Source organism: Ranitomeya imitator, chromosome 3 (assembly GCF_032444005.1).
Source record: "Ranitomeya imitator isolate aRanImi1 chromosome 3, aRanImi1.pri, whole genome shotgun sequence".
NCBI classification, from domain to species: Eukaryota; Metazoa; Chordata; class Amphibia; order Anura; family Dendrobatidae; genus Ranitomeya; species Ranitomeya imitator.
In genome coordinates this window covers 225,541,861-225,565,372 of record NC_091284.1, presented here as the reverse complement: position 1 = coordinate 225,565,372, position 23,512 = coordinate 225,541,861, and the positions used below count along the sequence as shown (strand labels likewise).

The window sequence follows — 23,512 nt, the reverse complement described above, 5'->3', positions numbered from 1 at the left end:
ACGGGCAGCATAAATTGGACACTGCATCTATTATCCACGGGCAGCATAAACTGGACACTGCATCTATTATCCACGGGCAGCATAAATTGGATACTGCACCTATTATCCACGGGCAGCATAAATTGGACACTGCATCTATTATCCACGGGCAGCATAAACTGGACACTGCATCTATTATCCACGGGCAGCATAAATTGGACGCTGCACTTATTATCCACGGGCAGCATAAATTGGATACTGCATCTATTATCCATGGGCAGTATAAATTGGACACTGCATCTATTATCCACGGGCAGCATAAACTGGACACTGCATCTATTATCCATGGGCAGTATAAATTGGACATTGCATCATTATCCACGGGCAGCATAAATTGGACACTGCACCCATTATCCATGGGTAGCATTATCTATGGGCAGCATAAATTGGACACTGGCTGTGTTCTACATCGACAGCATAAATTGGACTTCATCCATTAGCCACAAGCAGCATAAATCAGACACGGGCAGCATTATCCATGGGCAACATAAATCGGACACGGTCTCCATTTTTCACGGTAGAATAAAGACTAAGACTGGGGTCACACTTGTGTGTGCAATGAAACTTGCACGAGTCTCGCGCATCAATACCCAGCACGGCCATCGGCACCGGAGTGTGTGACTGCATGTATTTCTCTGCATCTGAACGCTCTGGTCCCGAGTGCTGGAGGCAGTGCCAGGTATTGATGCGAGAGACTCACGTGAGTTTCTCGCACTGCACACGCAAGTGTGACCCCGACCTAAGTTCACAGGTTGTGTTTTTGCTGCATTTTTTTCTAAAGGCAAAACCTGGTCTCTTGGCAATAAAGAAGCCGCTTAAAAGCTGCGGGTTTTTATGTCTCTTGTGCGTGCTGATAAAGTTTAGTGCCCCCCAAAAAACTATGATGCAACTTTCTTAAGGTTTTTGCACCAAAAACACAGCAGAACCTGATACCTGCATTTTTTTGCTGCATATTTGCACTTACTCATTACTTTCTATGGGTGAAAAAATGCGCAAAAACACTGAAAGAAGTGACATGCTGCAGTTTTTCAATTCAGTCAGGAAACAAACAATGTGTGTGCATGAGATTTCAGAATTCTCGTAGATTTTGATGGTACTGTAAAACACAGCATAAAATTTGCATTAAAAACAGCAAGAAGATGCAGAAAAACGCAACGTGTGAACATAGCGTAAATTAGACCCTGCTGACTTATTGCAGCCATCTAGGTACTCTGAAATGCTGTGATCTTTCAGAGAACACTTTCCTTGAACATCTGGTGAGGGTCCATGAGGTTTGGATGGTTAATCCGAGACAGGTCCCTGGGCAGCTTCTCACCATCATGCTCCATATACACAAACACACACACAAGGAGAGACCTATCAGTCTAGGAGATCGTGGCAGGGGGAAGACGCCAGGGACCTGCCTCAGACTGGTCATCCAATATCCATAGTCGCCGGACAACTTTTCAAAGTACGTTTTCTCTGATACTATGCAGCATTGCAGAGTAAAACATACCTGGTTGCAATAACACAGCCAGTGTGTAATTTATGCTGCTTGTGGTTTGGGCAGCATGAATCCCATGAACGGCTCCATTTAACTCATTAATGCTGCTGCTTCCATGACATTAACAGAGAAGAAAAAATAAAATGAAACCTTAAACATTAAAGGTGAATAAACCTCAAGCATTTCCAATTCTATTTCCAATAATTTCCTGCAGATTGGTGAGCGATTGGGTCCTAACACCCCCACCGATTGCTGAAAACACTGTCCTTATCAATAAGTGACAGTTCTCTTCGCTTACCTTGATATTGGTAAGGCTGTCAATCACTGAGCTGGACTTCCCACTGAATTATTAAATCCAAAGGAGCAGGGTTTTCAGAGCAAAAAAAAAATCTGATCAATTTCACTTGTCATTCGCTGCCTATAGGTTGCACATTTCTAAAATGACGTTATCCTTTAATCAACAAAACATGACTTAAAAACATGGGTAGGGGTATTAAGTTATTCTATTCAGCAACTGTACATTGGCAGGGCACCTATTTACATTTTTCAGTCTAGAAAAAAGACGACTGAGGGGCGATCTAATAACCATGTATAAGTATATAAGGGGACAATACAAATACAGTTATATGAAAAAGTTTGGGCACCCCTATTAATCTTAAGCTTAATGTTTTATAAAAAATTGTTTTTTTTTGCAACAGCTATTTCAGTTTCATATAGTTTGCACATTCTCTGTTAGTACAATAAACCTCATTTCAAGGGAGAAACATTACTGTGTCCAACAGTTATTAGATATATGAAACTGAAATGGCGGTTGCAAAAAAAAACAATTTTTATAAAACATTAAGCTTAACATTAATAGGGGTGCCCAAACTTTTTCATATAACTGTATCTCTCCGAGGATCTGTGTATACCAAGGAAGGTGACGGTAACAAGGGGGCATTCTCTGCATCTGGAGGAGAGGTTTTTCCACCAACATAGAAGAGGATTCTTTACTGTTAGAGCAGTGAGAATCTGGAATTCCTTTCCTGAGGAGGTGGTGATGGATAACTCAGTCTAGGGATTCGAGAGAGGCCTGGATGTCTTCCAGGAGCGTAACAATATTATATCTTACAGTTATTAGGTTCTTTAGAAGGACGTAGATTTGGGGATTCATTCTGATGGAATATAGGCTGAACTGTATGGACAAATGGCTTTTTTCGGCCTTGCAAACTGTTACTATGTTATTAAGTAAAATAGATATATTCTAGGTCAGAAATGCTTCATATAGTATTGAACCTATGAAATCCATATGGGATTGTGGAAAAATATTTTATCTATTCCATACTATTGTCTTACCTTTGCAGGTGTCCCTCTTCCCACTACAGATTTTGCTTCAGTCTGCAAGAGAAGATAGAGTTGCTCAGTACATGTAAGCTTTAAACAAATTATTTCTCAAAATAGTTTTCTCTTAAAGGTAATCTGTCACCAGGTTTTTGCAGTTTAATTGCACGTTACATTATGCCGATCTCAGATTACACATGTTCTGTTATACACATGTTTATTTCCTTGGTGTGTATTGGAAGAATAGAAACCAAAAAAGAGAAAAAAAGCAAATTGGACATAATATCACACAAAACCCTAAAATGGGTTGGACAAAACTGTTAACATTTTCCAAAACTGTGGGTAAACAACTTTGTTTCAAGGACGTGATGCTCATTCAAATGCACCTGTGGCAAGTAACAGGTGTAAGCAATATGAAAATCACATGTGAAACCACATAACAAGGGGAGAAGTTGACTCAATCTTTGCTTTATGTGTCTGTGTGTGCCACACTAAGCATGGAGGAGAAGAGAACTGTCTGAGGACTTGAGAATGAAAATTGTAGAAAAATATAAACAATCTCAAGGTTACAGGTTACAAGTCCATCTCCAGAGATCTTGATGTTCTTTTGTTCACGGATAATCAATCAACATAATCAAGTTTACAACCCATGGCATTGTAGCAAATCTGCCTGGAGGACAGAGAAAAATTTATGAAAGGTTGCAACATAGGATAGTCCGGATCGTGGTTAAGCGGTCCCAATCAAGTTCCAAGGAAATTTAAGCTGTCCTGCAGGCTCAGGGTGCATCAGTGTCCACCCAAACTATCCATTGACATGTGAATGAAATGAAACGTTATGACAAAAAAGATAAACTGCAGTTTACCAAAATGTATGTGTATATGCAAGCCAAAAATCCCTCTGGTAAAGTATCTTGTGGACAGATGAGACTAAGATAGAGCTTTTTGATAAAGCACATCATTCTATTGTTTATAGAAAATGGAATGGGGCTTAAAAAGAAAAAAACACAGTACCTACAGTCAAATAAGGTGTAGGCCCAGAGATGTTTTGAGGTCGTTTTGCTGCCTCTGGGTGCCTTGACTGTGTGCAAAGCATTACGAAATCTGACGATTACCAAAGAATTTCTAGTCGCAATATAGTGAGCAGTGTCAGAAAGCTGATATTGCGAGCTTGGTCATAGGCTGTCCAGCAGGACAATGACCCCAAACATACTGCATATAAATGGATGGAAGAAAAGTGTCGAAGAGTTCTGACGTGGACAACAATAAGTCTCATTGTACACCTGTTGAGAGATCTTAAAATTGCTGTTGGGAAAAGGCACTCTACGAATATGAGAGACCTGGAACAGTTTGCAAAAGAATAGTTGTTGAGTCGTAGTTAGGGATGAGCGAGTATACTCGTTGCTCGGGTTTTCCCAAGCACGCACGGGTGATCTCCGAGTATGTTAGTGTTCGGAGATATAGTTTTCATCGCCTCAGCTGAATGATTTACAGCTACAGCCTGCTTGACTACATGTGGGGATTCCCTAGCAACCAGGCAACCCCCCACATGTACTCAGCCTGGCTGGGAAAACTCGAACAACGAGTATACTCGCTCATCAATAGTCGTGGTAAGAAGCTTGTTGATGGCTGTAGGAAGCGATTATTTACAGTTATTTATTCCAAAGCATGTGTAGCCAAATATTAAGTTGAGAGTACCAACAATTTTGTTCAGCCTATTTTGGGTGTTCTGTGTGAAATTATGTCGAATTCCTTTTTGTCTCTGTTTTTTGTGGTGTTCCAATACATACAAAGAAAATAAACAGGTGTATAACAAAACGTGTAATTGCAAATTGCAATAATTTTCTGGGAGAAATACTTCATTTTCTTGAACAATTTCAAGGGTGCCGACACTTTCAGCCATGACTGTATATTTACTGGTTCCACTACCTGGGGAAAAATCACTGACTATAAGGCTATGTGCACACGCTGCGGATTTTACTGCGGATTCGCAGCGGATTGGCCACTGCGGATTCGCAGCAGTTTTCCATGAGTTTACAGTACCATGTAAACCTATGGAAAACAAAATCTGCAGTGCACATGCTGTGGAAAAAAGCACGGAAACGCTGCGTTGTTTATTCCGCAGCATGTCAATTCTTTGTGCGGATTCCGCAGCGGTTTACACCTGCTCCACAATAGGAATCCGCAGGTGTAAAACCGCAGGTGGAATCCGCACAAAAAACAAGGAAAAACTGCAGTGCGGATTTCATGCGGATTTACCAAAATCAGTGCGGAAAAATCCACACAACATTCCGCAACATGTGCACATATCCTCAGAATGCTGACATCGCAGGGTGGAGTTCTAAGGAAAGAACGAAAATGAAAAAGAAGGCCTGCTTAAACTAAGCAGATTATGATGCAGAAACATCTGCTGAATTTTGGAAAGTAATCCAGTACAAACATGTCCGTCCTATTGTTGCATTAAGATTTCCCATCTGTATCACCTTTAGGGTTTTATTGAACCATTGCCTATTTGTTTGCGAGGTGATGCAGCAGTATGTAATTTAGGATACCTTTTTATGCATGGGAATCTAGAATGGTCCATGCTCCTGAATGGTCAGACACAGTCATTACACAGTACACAGCAGGGGCACATTTATCAGATTATTCAGCACAGGAACATTTTTTAACAGATCTAATTGTGGAATTTATTTTTATTCCAAGATCTATTAATTAAAAAATATTTTGTTCATGGGAAAATCCCTTTAAGGCCACGTTTACACGTTCAATATTTGGTCAGTATTTTACATCAGTATTTGTAAGTCAAAACCAGGAGTGGCACAATCAGAGGAAAAGTATAATAGAAACATATGCATCACTTCTGTATTCATCACCCACTCCTGGTTTTGGCTTACAGATACTGATGTAAAATACTGACCAAATTCTCAACGTGTGAACGAGGTCTAAAGCTGAGAAACAAATCACATCATCTCTCAGTACAGACATAGCAGTAGGAACTCCAGAAGTACTATACAAAAGATTCTTGGATTCTGTTTATTATTACCTTAGAGTCTTAGATTTTAGAGCTAGAAGTTACAGATGTTAGCCTATGCTGCTGTGATCTCATGACCTAAACATCAGCAATGTCACATGGAAAGTGCATACATTCAAATCATAGTCATCCTCTCCACAACATTATCCATACATAAATACACGACTGCATAATTCAATCTGGGGGGGATGTGGTTCTCCATTAGAAGGACTATTATATATCTACTATATAATCGTCTAAAGGGCACTTCCATCTGTTTGTCTGTCTGTCGGTATGTCACGGAAATCCCGCGTCGCTGATTGGGCAGCGACGGGCACAGTCCGGCCGCGAATTCACCCCTTCCTACTCGCTGTCAGTGCCCCTCCATACTCCCCTCCAGCCAGTGCTCACACAGGGTCAATGGCTGCGTTACACCGCGTTATGCCGCGGTTTAACGCAGTCCGCTAACGCTGCTATTAACCCTGTGTGACCAACTTTTTACTATTGATGCTACCTATGCAGCATCAATAGTAAAAAGATCTAATGTTAAAAATAATAAACAAAATAAAAAATCATTATATTCTCACCTTCCGTCGCCTTTCCCGCTGCTCCTCGCGACGCTCCGGTCCATGTATTGTGGTATCGCGAGATGATGATGTAGCGGTCTCGCAAGACCGCTACATCATCATCTCGTGAGACCGCAATGCATTCTTGGGACCGGAGCGTCGCGAGGAGCAGCGGTAAACGCCTCGCCTAGATCCGGGGGCCAACGGAAGGTGATTATATAACTATTTTTTATTTTAATTCTTTTTTTTTTTACAGGGATATGGTGCCCACATTGCTATATACTACGTGGGCTGTGCTATATACTGCATGGGCTATGTTATATACTACGTCTCTGTGCTATATACTACGTGGCTGTGGTATATATTACGTTGCTGGGCAATATACTACATCACTGTGCTCTATACTACGTGGCCTGTGTAATATACTGCATGGGCTGTGTTATATACTATGTCTGTGCTATATACTACGTGGCTGTGCAATATATTACGTGGCTGGGCAATATACTACGTGGGCTGTGTTATATACTACGTCTCTGCTATATACTACGTGGCTGTGCAATATATTACGTGGGCTGTGCAATATATTACGTGGCTGGGTAATATACTACATGTCTGTGCTATATACTACGGGGGCTGTGCTATATACTACGTGGGCTGTGCTATATACTGTGTGGGCTGTGCTATACACTACGTGGGCTGTATGCTACTTGGCTGTGCTATATTTCTCTGCTGTATCTGTGCATCATGAATCATGGTATGTGTTAAAGAGGGTTCGCCCGGCGCCCTCAAAAACCTGGAGCAGGCCCTGGCTTCACTGATTGGTCACGCCCGGCCAAGAACAATCAGCGACAGGAGCAGTCCGGCCGCGAATTGGCGTGGAATTTGAACCACGCTTCGCTAATTGGTCACTCCCGGCCGGCCGAATCTTGCATATAAATTGCATTATTCTGAAAACTTCATAAATAAACTACATACATATTCATGAATTCCCGATGCGTTAGAATCGGGCCACCATCTAGTGTATATATATATATATATATATGTATATATATATATATATATATATAAAGCGGAGTGTGTGTGTATATCAAGCCACGCCCACTCCACATAGCCCAGCACACAGCAGACAGTATCACACAGGATAGGATTAGATACACGGCTCAGCAGACAGTATCACACAGGATAGGGTTAGATACACGGCTCAGCAGACAGTATCACACAGGATAGGATTAGATAAACGGCTCAGCAGACAGTATCACACAGAAGAATATTAGATACACAGCTCAGCAGACAGTAACACACAGGATAGGATTAGATACACAGCTCAGCAGACAGTAACACAGGATAGGATTATGTACACGGCTCAGTAGACTGTATCAGATAGGATAAGATTAGATACACGGCTCAGCAGTCTCCGTATCACACAGGAGAGATTTAGATACACAGCTCAGCAGTCAGTATCACACAGGAGAGGATTAGATACATGTAGAAAAGCCGCGGCGACACCATCACGTGTTTCTCAACGCAAGCAATAAATAGCCAGGTCTTTCACCGGGAAGGAACAACCACGGGAAGGGCAGCATCCAAAAAGGAAAACCACCTATGCCAAAACATGGTATCCATCCACAGACAGCTGTTTCGGGGTATTTGCCCATCATCAGTGTGGAGTAGGAAACTGGCTATTAGGAGCAGTGCCTAGTAAAAGGACTATAAACATAAGGATGAATGACCTCGGGGAGATCAAAACATCCAACACCGCGGAGACACCATCACGTGTTTCTCAACGCAGTGATCCAGAACATGGTGAATTTAAAGTACTATTATGTATAAATGGAGCACATAGTGTCATTTGTCTTCCTGCTAGTGCTGCATTTGGAAACTATCACCACAGAGCTGTCATTTCATATGTGTATACTGTACTAATTTGTGTGCATTTTCCCATGCAAATGACTTATGACCAATAAATCCCATTCTGACGCCAAACTAGTCGTGCTTTGCATGGTACACAAATATGCACTAGCTAGAAAAAGAAAGGTATCCAATGATACAGAGAAGACAGATACGAGTAACAAATACATTGATGTAAATGACTCACAAGGATATAAATTAGCAAATAGAGTCATTAGCAGCTGGGATTTACAGTATAATAGGCGGCAGACAAGCAGACGTGTCAGTGATGTTCGGAGCTCCTGGGACACATTGCCCTCGCACTTGGTTTATTTTTACATTCTTATCCCTCGGGTTCTGTCAAATAAAAGGCATCTCTTTATCTGTGGCTTTTATAACCAAAAGCTAAAACATCCTGGCATCCATCACCATGTATTATCATCACGAGGAACAAGCTCCCCCCAGGAAAGCACCTTAAATGTATGTCATAACCTCAGAATGTAAACTGCAGATAAACTGCTCATCTACAAAGGGAAGCGGGCTCATGTGAGAATAGAGTATTCCTACACATCAGCTCCAGGTTATATCGGGGCATACTGGTGTTTATCTCAGTCATCCTCAATTATATACTGATCGGTGGATTTTGGAGGCCAAGTCAACACCTTGAAATTGCCTAGGAATATTCCGCAAACCATTTCTGAACAATGTTCGCAGTGTAAGGGAATACATGAAGTAGTGTACTTTGCAATATTGTCCAGGCAGGTGGTAAGTTATAGCCGTATGATTGGCAGGGCCTATGGTTTCCCCAGCAGATCATTGCCTAGCCCTCAACTCCAGTCCTCAAGAGCCACCAACAGGTCATGTTTTCAGGATTTCCTTAGTGTTACACAGGTGATGGAGTTATTGCCTGTGCATATATCACCTGTGCAATGCTAAGTGAGGACTGGAATTGGGGAACACTGGTAGAGCATCACATGGCCTACCAACTTCCCTTCTTCCCATAGTAATACTAAAGCTAGTTCAACAATTGTCTTTTCTTGGACTATTTTTGGTAGATAGTAACTATTCCATAAAAAGAACAATTTACTGTCATTTGGAGGTGCGCTGACGGTCTAACCCAGTTGTCTAGCTATCGCATCGCAATATTCTATTCTTTGAAACTTGCTGCCTACTACATTTTATCCCACTTCTGTGTACATTGTGAGCAAGTGTGCATCTATGCTATCTGATATCAGGGATAGTGTCTGCTGATAATCCTCCTGTCTAAACAGGTTGGTATTTACACGAAAAACAAGCAAAATGTTCATTGGTTGGGGGAAATTAGTTTTTTAAAAAGACATGTAGAAAGAGAAAAGTGACCAAAGGTAACCCTGAAGAAGCTGCAGTATCTGTCCATAAAAAAAACCTTTACTTACACACAAAAATTATAAGGCTGGTTTTGAATTTAACAAAAGACATGTGGGAGACTCCTCAAATGTATGGAGGAATGTGCTGTGGTCAGATGAGACCTTTGGACACCAAGGTAAATGCTATGTCGGGCGCCAAACCAGCACAGCTCAACACCCCAAGAACACAATCCCCACAGTGAAACATGGTAGTGGTGGCATCATGCTGTGGGGATGGTTTTCGGAATAAAGGACAGGGAAAATGGTCCGAGTCAAGGGGAAGATGGATGGTGTCAAATACAGGGATATTCTTGAGAAAAACCTGTTTCAGTCTGTCAGTGATTTGAGACTGGGACAACGGTTCACCTTCCAACAAGACAATGACCCAAAGCATACTGCTAAAGCAACACTCAAGGGCTTTAAGAGGAATCATGTAATATTTTGGAGAGGCCTAGTCAAAGCCAAGACCTTAATACAGTTGAGAATCTGGGGTCAGATTTTAGAACTCCGTTTATCCAGAGGAAACAATCTAATTTGAAGGAGCTGGAGCTGTTTTGCATTAAGAAATGGGAAAAAAGCCAAGTGGCAAGATGTGGAAACCTCATAGAGACTTATCCAAAGTGACCTGCAACTATTTACTGCTGCAAAGGGGGGCTCTACAAAGTACATATTTTAGGGGGAGAATAGTTATGCACACTGAAGTTTTCAGTTATTTTGTCTTATTTGTTATTTGCCTCACAAAAAAGAAAACCAAATGTTCACAGTTGTAGGCAAGTTCTTTACATGAACTGATGCAAACATTAAAAAAAAAAAAAAAAACTGTGAAATTCCAGGTTGTGAGGTAGCAAAACACAAAAAAAAAATTATATATATGCACACACAGAGTAACATCCAAGGTTTGGACACATCTGTTCATGCATTGATTTTCCTTGCACACTGCAGATTCAGGGCGGATCCGCAGCAGTTTCCCATGAGTTTACAGTACAATATAAACCTATGGGAAAGCAAAAACGCTGTGCACATGCTGCGAAAAAAACACGTGGAAACGCAGCGGTTTACATTCCGCAGCATGTCACTTCTTTCTCTGGATTCCGCAGCGGTTTTACAACTGCTCCAATAGAAATCCGCAGTTGTAAAACCGCAGTGAAAACCGCAGCGGTTTTCCACTGCGGATTTTTCAAATCTGCTGCAGAAAAATCCGCAGTGGACCCTAGTACGTGTGCACATACCCTCAGACAGCAGCCGGCAAACCCCCAAAGGAACATATATGTAAACAAGTAGTAAAGTAAAACAAAACAGAAAATGTGTTAGGTGAAGTTGATAAATGGCTTTTGATGGCTTTGCAATTTTTGATTTTGCAAATTTTCTATAACACTTCTGTGCCTATTGGGTTACTTGCATTTTCGTTCATTGCATTTTTTAGTGTGTGTGTCTTTTTGGTATGTAATGTTGCAAATAAAGTTTCTTTGCTTTTGACACTTTCTGGATTTTGCTTTGACAAAACTTCATTGACACAGTCATGTTCAGGATACATGTATTTTGAATACATTTTCACAGCGGAAGCGCATTAAAAACACATATACGATTTTTTTCCCTGCATCTAATTCAACTCGTTGAGGGAAATTCGCACATAAAACTCAGTGTAACCATGACATAAAGTGACATGTTTAAAAAAAAAAAAGCACTGCAAATCAGTTTAAACAGCATAAAAAATGGTGGGCATGAGACTTCCATAAATGCCATCCACTCTGCTGGCAACATCAAAAACTCGCGGTTGTAACTTAACCTTAGGTTCCTCAAAGTGCCCCCTTTTTATTCTGATGACATCTTTACAAACCCTTGGCATTCCCTCAAGCATCTTCATCAGGTAGTCACCTAGGAAGGCTTCCAATGAACAAGTATGAGTTGTCAAGTGTTCACTTGTGAAATTGCTTGCTTTCAGAAGGTTTTTGCAATCATCTGGTGGGTTTTGGAGAAGCAGTGTTGGCACATAGATCTATACAGTGCTGTGCCCTAGTTCACAACTGTTCTAAGCAAGAGCAGCGCAAGAACCACTGAACTATAAAGAGAAACAACAGTCCATCATTAGTGTAAGACAGAAAGGTTGTGCCAGTCATTACACTGACAGTACATTACCCATGCACTCCAGAATCCAGTACAAAACTACTACCCTCATCCACAAAGCACTCCATGGCTCAGTACCACCCTACATCTCCTCTCTGGTCTCAGTCTACCACCCTACCCGTGCCCTCCGCTCCGCTAATGACCTCAGGTTAGCATCCTCAATAATCAGAACCTCCCACTCCCGTCTCCAAGACTTTATACGTGCTGCGCCGATTCTTTGGAATGCACTACCTAGGTTAATATGATTAATCCCCAATCCCCACAGTTTTAAGCGTACCCTAAGGCTATGTTCACACTTTGCGTTGTCCTTCTGCGGGTTCTCCCGCAGCGGATTTGATAAATCTGCAGGGCAAAACAACTGCGGTTCTCCCTGCAGATTTATCGCGGTTTGTTCCGCGGTTTCCGCTGCGGGTTTCCGCTTATACTATTGATGCTGCATATGCAGCAATATGCAGCATCAATAGTAATGTTAAAAATAATAAAAATTGGTTATACTCACCCTCTGATGTCCGGATCTCCTGGGCGCTGCACCCGGCGGTCCGGTTCCAAAGATGCTGTGCGAGAAGGACCCTTCGTGACGTCACGGTCATGTGACCGCGACGTCACCGCAGGTCCTGGTCGCACAGCAACTCTGACCGGACGGCCGCGTGCAGCGCCCAGGAGCTCCGGACATCAGAGGGTGAGTATAACCAGATTTTTTATTTTTTTAACCCCAAATATGGTTCCCAGGGCCTGGAGGAGAGTCTCCTCTCCTCCACCCCGGGTAGGAACCGCACATTATCCGCTTACTTCCCGCAACGTGGGCACAGCCCCATGCGGGAAGTAAGCGGTTCAATGTATTCCTATGGGTGCAGAATCGCAGCGATTCTGCACAAAGAAGTGACATGCTGCGGGTTTTAAACCGCTGCGTTCCCGCGCGGTTTTTCCCGCAGCATGTGCACAGCGGTTTGCGGTTTCCATAGGGTTTACATGTTACTGTAAACGCTATGGAAACTGCTGCGGACCCGCAGCATCAAAATCGCGGCGGTTCCGCGGTAAAAACCGCAAAGTGTGAATATAGCCTAAAAACTCATTTGTTCAGACTGGCCTACCGCCTCAATGCATTAACCTAACGATCCCTGTGTGGCCTATTTAAAAAAAAAAAATCAGGTTCCTCGCATTATGTTCTCATTCACTTTATGCAGTTAATAACCCTCTGTGTCTGTACTGCTACATACTTAGGCAGTCCATCGGTTCATGCGGCTTTACATGAACACCCGAGCCTTACACTATGGCTGGTCCGAATAACTATAGCAATTGTTACCATCCACCTCTCGTGTCTCCCCTTTTCCTCATAGTTTGTAAGCTTGAGAGCAGGGCCCTCATTCCTCCTGGTATCTGTTTTGAACTGTATTTCTGTTATGCTGTAATGTCTATTGTCTGTACAAGTCCCCTCTATAATTTGTAAAGCGCTGCGGAATATGTTGGCGCTATATAAATAAAAATTATTATTATTATTATAAGGTTCGTCAATCCAGAAAATTGTTTGAAATGCAAAAGTATCCTGAAGTTCAGTTCTGAAGACCAGCAATCACTATGAAACTGGTTCTCGTGAGGACCACAGCAGGAAAGGAAGACCAATTATTATCTCTTCTGGAGAGGATAAGCTCAGAGTTTTCAGCCTAAAGGTACCTTTACACATAACGATTTCGTTAAAGATATCGTTGCAACGTCACGCTTTTTGTGACGTAGCAACGATCCCACAAATTGACAGCAACTCAGATAACGGAGACATCAAGTAGTAGTCACATTTCAACATCAACTGTCCAGAGGAAACTGCAAGAAGCACATTGCTGCACATTGCTGCTAAGGAGCCACCACCGGGCACGACATACAACACTTGATTGGGCCAAGCAACACAAGGACAGGACATTAGATCAGAGGAAAGGTGTACTGTGGTCTGATGAGCAAGATCTCTGGATATGGACTTGTAAATTTGAGATTGTTCATACGTTTGAACTATTTTGTTTCTCAAGTCCTTAGACAGTTTTCTTCTCCTCTTCCTGTTCTCCATGCTTAATGTGGCACAAAAAGACAAACAATGCAAAGATTGAGTCAACTTCTCCCCTTTTTATCTGGTTTCAGGTGTGATTTTCACATTGCCCACACCTGTTATTTGCTACAGGTGAGCTTGATCGAGCCTCACGTGCTTGAAACAAAGTCATTTGCCCACAATTTTGGAAAGGTGCTAACAATTTTGTCAGGTCCATTTTTGGGGTTTTGTGTGACATTATGTCCAATTTGCATTTTTTCCCTGTTTTTGTGTTGTTTCAATACACACAAAGGAAATAAACATGTATATAAGAACATGTATAAGAAAACATGTGGAGATGCAATAGTTTCCTAGGAGAAATACTTCAATTTCAAGGGAGCCAACACTTTAGGCCATGACTGTATAGACATAAATATATAACATATACTGTATACACACACAGACAATTAGTGACAAAGTTGCTTTAAGTTAACCCCTTAATGACCGCCAATGTGTCTTTTTATTGACCTGCGATATAAGAGAATAGCCTCCCCATACAGGTGACAATCCAGCAGCTGTCAGCTGTACACTATAGCTGACAACTTGCTGCATCAGCCAGGATCAGTGTGGGCACCGTCCATATCTGTTTAACCCCTTAGATGCTGCTGTCAATAGTGACTACATCATATAAATGGTTAACAGAGTGTGGCTTCTCCATCTTTATACCCATCGGAACCTGAGATCATGATTGTATGGTCCTGATGTTTGCCATGGCAATTCACGACCAAATAGCGGCCTTAGAGTCTGCCGGCTATAGCGGCCTGTTCAGAAGTTAGTGACATTTAGGTGGGAAAAATAAACTTTTTCATTACTTTCACGCCACTTTACATTAATTCCTGAAAATCACCTTAAGGGTTAATAAACGACCTGACAGCAGTTTTCAATATGTCAAGGGGTGCGGTTTTTAAAAGGATATCACTTATGGGGGGGGGGTTCCAATATATAGGACCCCCCAAAGTCACTTCAAACCTGGATAGAGCCCTAAAAAAATAATTTTTGTAAATTTCCTATGAAAAAGGAAAAATTATTGCTAAATTTAAACCCCTTTTCGACATCAGACTCCCTTTGATGTGGGCTCTGGCGGTGAGTCCCAGCACATGTCAGCTGTTTTCAATAGCTGACATGTGCCAGAACAGCCGCGGGTGGAATCGCGATCCACCAACAGCTGTTAACCCATTAAATGTCGCTATCAAACTCTGACAGCGGCATATATGCGCTTCTGGCAATCGATCAGGATATCCGTCCATAGGTGACCCCCATCATGTGATCGCAGGTCACTGATGGGTTGGCATGACAACCAGAGGTCTCCTGCAGACATAGCCTATGGTGGTCACTGCCGGACTGCTATGAACGCCGCCTGGTGGTCTGCACTCATAGCAAGTCAGCAATTCTACTACATAGAGGCGATCTGATCATCGCCTGTATGTAGCAGAGCCGATCGGATTATGGCAGCTTCTAGTCTCCCATGGAGACTATTGAAGCATGTCAAAAGTTTTTTAAAAAATATGTTTTTAAAAATATACAAAAATTAAAAAAAATATCAAAGTTAAAATCAAATCAATAAAAAAAAACAAATATACACATATTTGGTATCGCCACGTTCAGAATCACCCGATCTATCAATAAAAAAAAGCATTAACCTGATCGCTAAATGGCGTAATGAGAAAACAAATTAAAAATGTCAAAATTACATTTTGTTTGGTTGCCGCAACATTGCATTAAAATGCAATAACGGGCGATCTAAAGATCGTACCAAAAACGTCAGCAAAAAATAAGCACTCACCCAACCCGAGATTACGAAAAATGGAGAAGCTACGGGTATCATTAAATGGCGCAATTCTATTTATTTTTTTAAACAAACTCCGGAATTATTTGACCACTTAAATAAAAAAGAACCTAGACATGTTTGGGGTCTATGAACTTGTAATGACATGGAGAATCATAATGGCAGGTCTGTTTTAGCATTTAGTGAACATGGTAAAAAAGCAAAACAAAAAACAATTGTGGAACTGTACTTCCCGTTTTCCAGTACACGATATGTTAAAACCAATGGTGTAATTCAAAAGTAAAACTCGTCCAGCAAAAAAATAAGCCCTCACATGGCCATATTGACAGAAAAATAAAACAAGTTATGGCTCTGGGAAGGAGGGGAGTGAAAAAACGAATACCTTCAGTCATGAAGGGGTTAAACCTCCTAAAATATTAACAAAATAACATTTTACAAATGGTCCTGATTTAACCCCTTCATGACCTTGGGATTTTTCATTTTTTCGTGTTCATTTTTCACTCCCCTCCTTCCCAGAGCCATAACTTTTTTATTTTTCCGTCAATTTGGCCATGTGAGAGCTTATTTTTTGCAGGACAAGTTGTACTTTTGAACGACTTCATTGGTTTTAGCATGTCGTGTACTAGAAAACGGCTGTCATGTGCCCTTAACAGCCACGGATGGAATCACGAACCACCAGCGGCTGTTAACATGTTAAATGCTGCTTTCAATCGCTGACAGCCGCAATTAAGGCTACTTTCACACTAGCGTCGTGCACTGCACGTCGCAATGCGACGTTGCGGCGCACCGACGCATACTGTGGAAGCGCCGCACAACGGGGGCAGTGGATGCTGTTTTTCAACGCATCCACTGCCCCATTTTGAGGTGCGGGGAGGCGGGGGCGGAGTTCCGGCCGCGCATGCACGGTCGGAAAAGACGGTAACGACGCACCAAAAAACGTTACATGCAACGTTTTTTGATGGCGACGGTCCGCCACAACACGACGCAACCGTCGCACGACGGTTGCGACGTGTGGCAAAGCGTCGCTAATGTTAGTCAATGGAGAAAAAACCGCATCCTGCAAGCAATTTTGCAGGATGCGTTTTTTCTCCTAAACGACGCATTGCGACATGCAATGCACGATGCTAGTGTGAAAGTAGCCTAACTTGTGCTTGGAGGAAGCACATCACAAGACACGCCCAGCGGCGCCCCGGTCACGTTATCGCAGGTTTCTGATGAGTTGTTATAACAGCTGGGGGTCTGCACAAGCCATGCTATATTTAGCACATGTGATCGGATGATCGCAGCTTCAAGTCTTCTAAGGCAGAGGTCCCCAACTCCAGTCCTCAAGGCCCACCAACAGGTCATGTTTTCAGGATTTCCTTTGCATTGCACAGGTGATGCAATTATTACCTGGGCAAGACTAAGGAAATCCTAAAAAGATGACATGTTGGTGGGCCTTGAGGACTGGAGTTGGGGACCCCTGTTCTAAGGGGACTATTGAAGCAAGTAGAAAAAAAGTTTTAAAAAATATATATAAAAAAAAAATTATAAAAAAAGGTTCAAATCACTTTTGCCCCACTCAAATAAAACTCAAAATAATAAAAATACATAAAAAAATACATATATTTGGTCTTGCTGTGTTCAGAAATGCCAGATCAATCAAAATCTAAAATTAAATTAATTTAATCTGTAAACCGCAAAACAAGAAGGAAAATCAAAATGCCAGAATTACACTTTTTTAGTGCAATAAATTCAAAACATCATATCTACCCCAAAATGGTACCAGTAAAAGCGCAAAAAAATAAGCCCTAACCCATCCCCAGTCCCCGAAAAAAACAAATTCTTGCAAACATTGGATTTTTTTTTCCACCACTTAAAATAAAACCTAGACATGTTTGGGGTCTATGATCTCGTAATGACCTGGAAAATCATACTGGCAGGTCAGTTTTAGCATTTATTGAACATGGTAAATAATAATTTAAAAAAACTATTATGGAATTGCACTTTTTTTGCAATTTAACTGCACTTGGGATATTTTTTAATTGTTTTCCAGTACATTATATGATAAAATCAATGGTGTCGTTCAAAGGTACAACTCGTCCCGCAAAACACAAGCCCTTACATGGCCATACTGATGGAAAAATAAAAAAGTTACTGCTCTGGGAAAAGGGGAGCAAAAAAACGAAAATGGAAAATCAGGGGTTAAAGTTACTACAACTGAGAGTTTGCTATAATTGTGTTGAGCTGGGTAATCTTTTACAAAAAAAAAAAAGAGGAAAATCCTCTTTAATGTCTATTAGTCAGAACTACCACAGAAAGCATCAATTTGATTTCTTTTGTGCAGCTGTGAGGAGCGATGACTGGGCACTGGAAACCATATACTGGATCTGGTCTGTAACCCATATACTGGATCTGGTCTGTAACCCATATACTGGATCTGGTCTGTAACCCATATACTGGATCTGGTCTGGAACCCATATACTGGATCTGGTCTGTAACCCATATACTGGATCTGGTCTGGAACCCATATACTGGATCTGGTCTGGAACCCATATACCGGATCTGGTCTGGAAACCATATACCGGATGTGGTCTGGAAACCATATACCGGATGTGATCTGGAAACCATATACCGGATCTGGTCTGTAAACCATATACCGGATCTGGTCTGGAACCCATATACTGGATCTGGTCTGGAACCCATATACTGGATCTGGTCTGGAACCCATATACTGGATCTGGTCTGGAAACCATATACCGAATGTGGTCTGGAAACCATATACCGGATGTGGTCTGGAAACCATATACCGGATCTGGTCTGGAAACCATATACCGGATCTGGTCTGTAAACCATATACCGGATCTGGTCTGGAAACCATATACCGGATCTGGTCTGGAAACCATATACCGGATCTGGTCTGTAAACCATATACCGGATCTGGTCTGTAAACCATATACCGGATCTGGTCTGTAAACCATATACCGGATCTGGTCTGTAAACCATATACTGGCTCTGGTCTGTTCTGACACAGTAAGATTGGACTCAGATTGTCTATGTTTACCCTGAGCTTCAGCTCCACCCCATCCACCCAACAGTTTTGGCATTTCACACAAAGGACAAGTCTAACTTCATTGAGCAGTCTGTCTGTCAGTAGGCTGGGAAATGTTCTCAGCAGCCCACGATGCGGCATCAATGGAATGGAATGTTACCCACACTTTACCCTTGGACGTCACTCTTCTCTCTGCTACATACAGTATTATTCGTCTTCTGACCTTGAGTTTCCCAACAACAAAAAACATTACTTTACATCAACAACTTTTATATTATTAACATAAGTAATTCTTTGATAGACATACTGTAGGTTTACATGTTGTCTTTCTGGAGGATCACAAAATCCATTCACAAGACGTACAGTTTACAGAGATTAATTAAAGGGAATCTATCAACAGGTTTGGATACCTCATCTAAGAGCAACATATTGTAGGAAAATAGACCTGGATTCCAGGGATATATCATTTGGTTTGGGTGCAGCCGTTAGCATACAATTACGGTAGTTTTTAGATGTAGCAGAGCTCAAGAAAGGTAACGCTGCCCACAGCCCCGATTAGCAGCTTTCTGTGTACATTGACAATAAGCTGTTAATCAGTGCTCGGGATGGAGTTGGGCCAGGATGCAGGCAGCTAGCCAAGCACTCTCCTGAAGAATCAAACACTCATTGTATTGAAACAGCACACAGCCTAATAAGTGACACCGCTGAAATCAGTGTCTCAGCCCCTCTCTCGTGCTGATATCAGATTACATAGCAAAAACCTGCAGATAAATTCCATTTTAATAGTTATATGGATTTTCAACTTTCAGGAAAGTGGAAAGACCCCCAAACTTTAAAATAGTGTTTTGTTTTTTAAAAAAAGTGTTTTATGTAGTTCACAGCGTTTGAGGTCCACTTTCCCGGAAGTAGAAAACCCCTTTTAAAGTGCCAATTTGAATTTATTAAATGGATTGTTCACTACTCGGGCAACCCCTTGCCAATTACAGGATCCCCATGCATACAAGAAAAACACCTTATACTCCCCTCCGGTGTCAGCGGTGTTCCAGTAATGGGTCTCTCAGGAGTCACACGTGACATTATGTCATGTGAGCCCTGCAGTCAATCAGCGGCAACTTCACTGTCGCTTCCTTCAGACTAAACTGACATCCAGAAGAAGTCATAGACCAGCATTAGCTCTCACTTCTTCCATTTGTCAGTTTCATCCAAGGGAAGTGAGAAGGAAGTGGCCGCTGATTGGCTGCAAGGCTCACCTGACATAATAATGTCATGCAAGCCCAGAGAAAGCCAGTGCAGTCAGGAAATTAATATTTTACGACGGGGAGGGGGGAAATAAGGTGATTGAGAAGGAGTAGTCCGAGTAGTGGACAATCCCTTTAAAACCTAAAAGATCAAGTTGTTAAGCTGCATTTAAAAAGGTTTTCTCCCAATGGACATTTATGATGTATCGTCTATAGCATAACAGTATTTGTCTGAAAATTAGTGAGATTATTAGGTTACGAGTTTTCCTAAAAAGGGTTTTGACTAAGCCCAGTGATTTGTTGCACTGGTCATGTACACTCTAGTTGAGATGTCACCACTGTAGGCTGTCAACAAAGAGGGTGTTGGTGTAGCTGGTGCATTGGTGGGTCGGTAAAGATTAATTTGGGATTTTAAACCCTTGCAAGTTAAATTATCTTTGGAAAAAAATGTTTTTAACTCGTACAGGGAGATCAAACACCGTTATCAGTCAGTTCTAATGTAAATGATTCATTAAGTACAGCTGATTTTATATGACTAATAGCATAGAGACACATTGATGTCCTAACACAACAGGACCACACCCCCAAGGAATCCTTCACCAGCCAATAAGAAATACAACTTTAATGCCATCAGCTCAAGACTAAGGGACATTCTGGATGAGCAGATATTCTGCCTGAAACGAGGACTGATCAAAAATATAGCAAGTCAATCTGAGCTTGTCATCAGCACCATGCAAACTGTATGGGGGTGAACAATCATTGTTTGTCCTTCTATCATTGTTTCATTATTGTTGGCAGCACATCTCTTGTTCATGATATTATCTCTGCAAAATACAGGAATTTGCATGTCATCGATGGGCATGTTTACACATTACTATGAATGTTTGCTCTACCGATCATTGCTCCTGTAAAGAGGCCCTAACAGAGTAAAATATGATTTTTAAAAACATAGGTACGGTAATTATTCAGCAAAGATCAGCAAAAAAATAAAAATGAGTTGAGCAAAGCAATTTAATGCATAACAATTCTATGGTTCACTTACTAGAAATGTAATTTCGGAATTAAGTGGTCAGTTCATACAAAATTTTCCCAGAAACCGGATGGTGACCCACAAGTATGAATGTGGAAGTGGCATCTTGAGTGGCAGTGCATACAACTGGCTCTTCAACCCAACTTCTCCAGACTACAAGACTGACAGGAAAAGGAGTCTGTATGGAGAGGCAACCAACCATGGATGCATTTAAAACGGTTAGAAACAGACTGATATGTGATGTTGATCCATGGTTATATTCTTATACACTGCTCAAAAAAATAAAGGGGACACTTAAACAGAATTGTCATGGTTAGGACATGGTTAATGTCTTTTTCTCTCAGGGTTAATGTTGTTAGCCTCTCTTTCAAGATGGGAAGGCTATTTAAACTCACTCCTAACCTGGTATCCTGGTCAGCTATAGGTGTACTGCAGTCTGTATGCTTGACCTCTGGAGTATATGCCGGCTTGCATAGTGTTCTTGCTTTCCGTGCTTTACTCAGTTCGTTTTCCCTGAATTACTGACCTGTGGCTTGGCTTCTGATTATTCCCTGACTCTCCCTGCTGGTATCTAGTTATCTCCTGGCTTCAACCTCTGCTTGTTTAACTATTCTTTTATGCTTGTCCCTTCTCTGTTTCCCGGTGTCTGGCTCCGCCCCTGAACTCCACCCACTCTGTCACATGTCTATGGTCCTGTTTTACCTGGTCACTGTCACATGTGTAAGGTCCTGTTGGTGATCAGGTTAGTAGTCGGCGTCTAGTCCAGCTCCGTTGCTGCTGGGTGCAGCTTTACCTGTAGTAGCAATACCCAGGCATCGTGACAAGAATATAACTCCAAGTAAATCAAACTTCTGAGAAATCAAACTGTCTACTTAGGAAGCAACACTGTTTGACAATCAATATCATATGCTGTTGTGCAAATGGAATAGACAACAGATGGAAATTATTGGCAATTATCAAGACACACTCAATAAAGGAGTGGTTCTGCAGGTGGGGACCACAGATCACATCTCACTACCAATGCTTTCTGGCTGATGTTTTGGTCACTTTTGAATGTTGGTTGTGCTTTCACACTTATGGTAGCATGAGACAGACTCTACCACCCACACAAGTGGCTCAGGTAGTGCAGCTCATCCAGGATAGCACATCAATGCGAGCTGTGGCAAGAAGGTTTGCTGTGTCTGTCAGGGTAGTGTCCAGAGGCTAGAGGCACTACCAGGAGACAGGCCAGTACACCAGGAGACGTGGAGGGGGCCGTAGGAGGGCAACAACCCAGCAGCAGGACCGCTACCTCAGCCTTTGTGCAAGGAGGAACAGGAGGAGCACTGCCAGAGCCTTGCAAAATGACTTCCAACAGGCCACAAATGTGCATTTGGCTGCACAAACGGTTAGAAACTGACTTCACAAGCATGGTCTGAGTGCCAGACGTACACAGATGAGGGTTGTGCTCACAGCCCAACACCATGCAGGACGCTTGGCATTTGCCACAGAACACCAGGATTGGCAAATTTGCCACTGGCGCGCTGTACTCTTCACAGATGAAAGCAGATTCACACTGAGCACAGGTGACAGACGTGACAGAGTCTGGAGATGCCGTGGAGAGCGATCTGCTGCCGGCAACATCCTTCAGCATGACCGGTTTGGCAGTGGATCAGTAATGGTGTGGAGTGGCATTTCTTTGGAGGGCCGCACTGCCCTCCATGTGCTCACCAGAGGTAGCCTGACTGCCATTAGGTACCGAAATGAGATCCTTAGACCCCTTGTGAGACCATATGCTGGTGCGGTTGGCCCTGGGTTCCTCCTAATGCAGGACAATGCCAAACCTCATGTGGCTGGAGTGTGTCAGCAGTTCCTGCAAGATGAAGGTATTGAAACTATGGACTGGCCTGCCCGTTCCCCAGACCTGAATCTGATTGAACACATCTGGAACATCATGTCTCGCACCATCCACCAACGTCACGTTGCACCACAGACTATCCAGGAGTTGGCAGATGCTTTAGTCCAGGTCTGGGAGGAGATCTCTCAGGAGACCATTCACCACCTCATCAGGAGCATGCCCAGGCATTGTAGGGAGGTCATACAGGCACGTGGAGGCCACACACACTACTGAGCATCATTTTCTTGTCTTGAGGCATTTCCACTTAAGTTGGATAAGCCTGTACCTTCATTTTCCACTTTGATTTTGAGCATCATTCCAACTCCAGACCTCCGTGGGATATTAATTGTGAATTACCTTGATAATTTTTAGGTTTTATTGTTCTCAACACATTCCACTATCTAATGAATAAGGATTTACAACTGGAATATTTCATTCAGTGATATCTAGGATGTGGGATTATAGTGTTCCCTTTATTTTTTTTGAGCAGTTTAGATAGAGTAGGTTAAAAAATGTCCCTTAATGTAAGGTAATTGGTATCCACATGAAAGGAATTGCGCTCTCCCTAAAAATCAACATAGTAGGATTATAGGTTGGAGCTGTGTATTTCTTTCAAACCTTCTGTACCATGCAACATTACATGAACGATATTAACACTTAAAAAAAAAA

At 42.1% G+C, this 23,512-nt stretch overlaps 1 protein-coding gene across 9 annotated transcripts in view; it reads right to left on the bottom strand.

Annotated features, from left to right (window-relative positions):
* NFASC (neurofascin) overlaps positions 1-23,512 on the bottom strand; it is a 199,383-nt gene that overhangs the window by 111,351 nt on the left and 64,520 nt on the right. For all 9 annotated transcript variants that reach the window (XM_069756196.1, XM_069756200.1, XM_069756199.1 and 6 more), the window contains exon 2: positions 2,858-2,899. The gene's annotated coding sequence lies outside the window, so the exon portion shown is untranslated. The remainder of the gene's footprint in view (positions 1-2,857; positions 2,900-23,512) is intronic.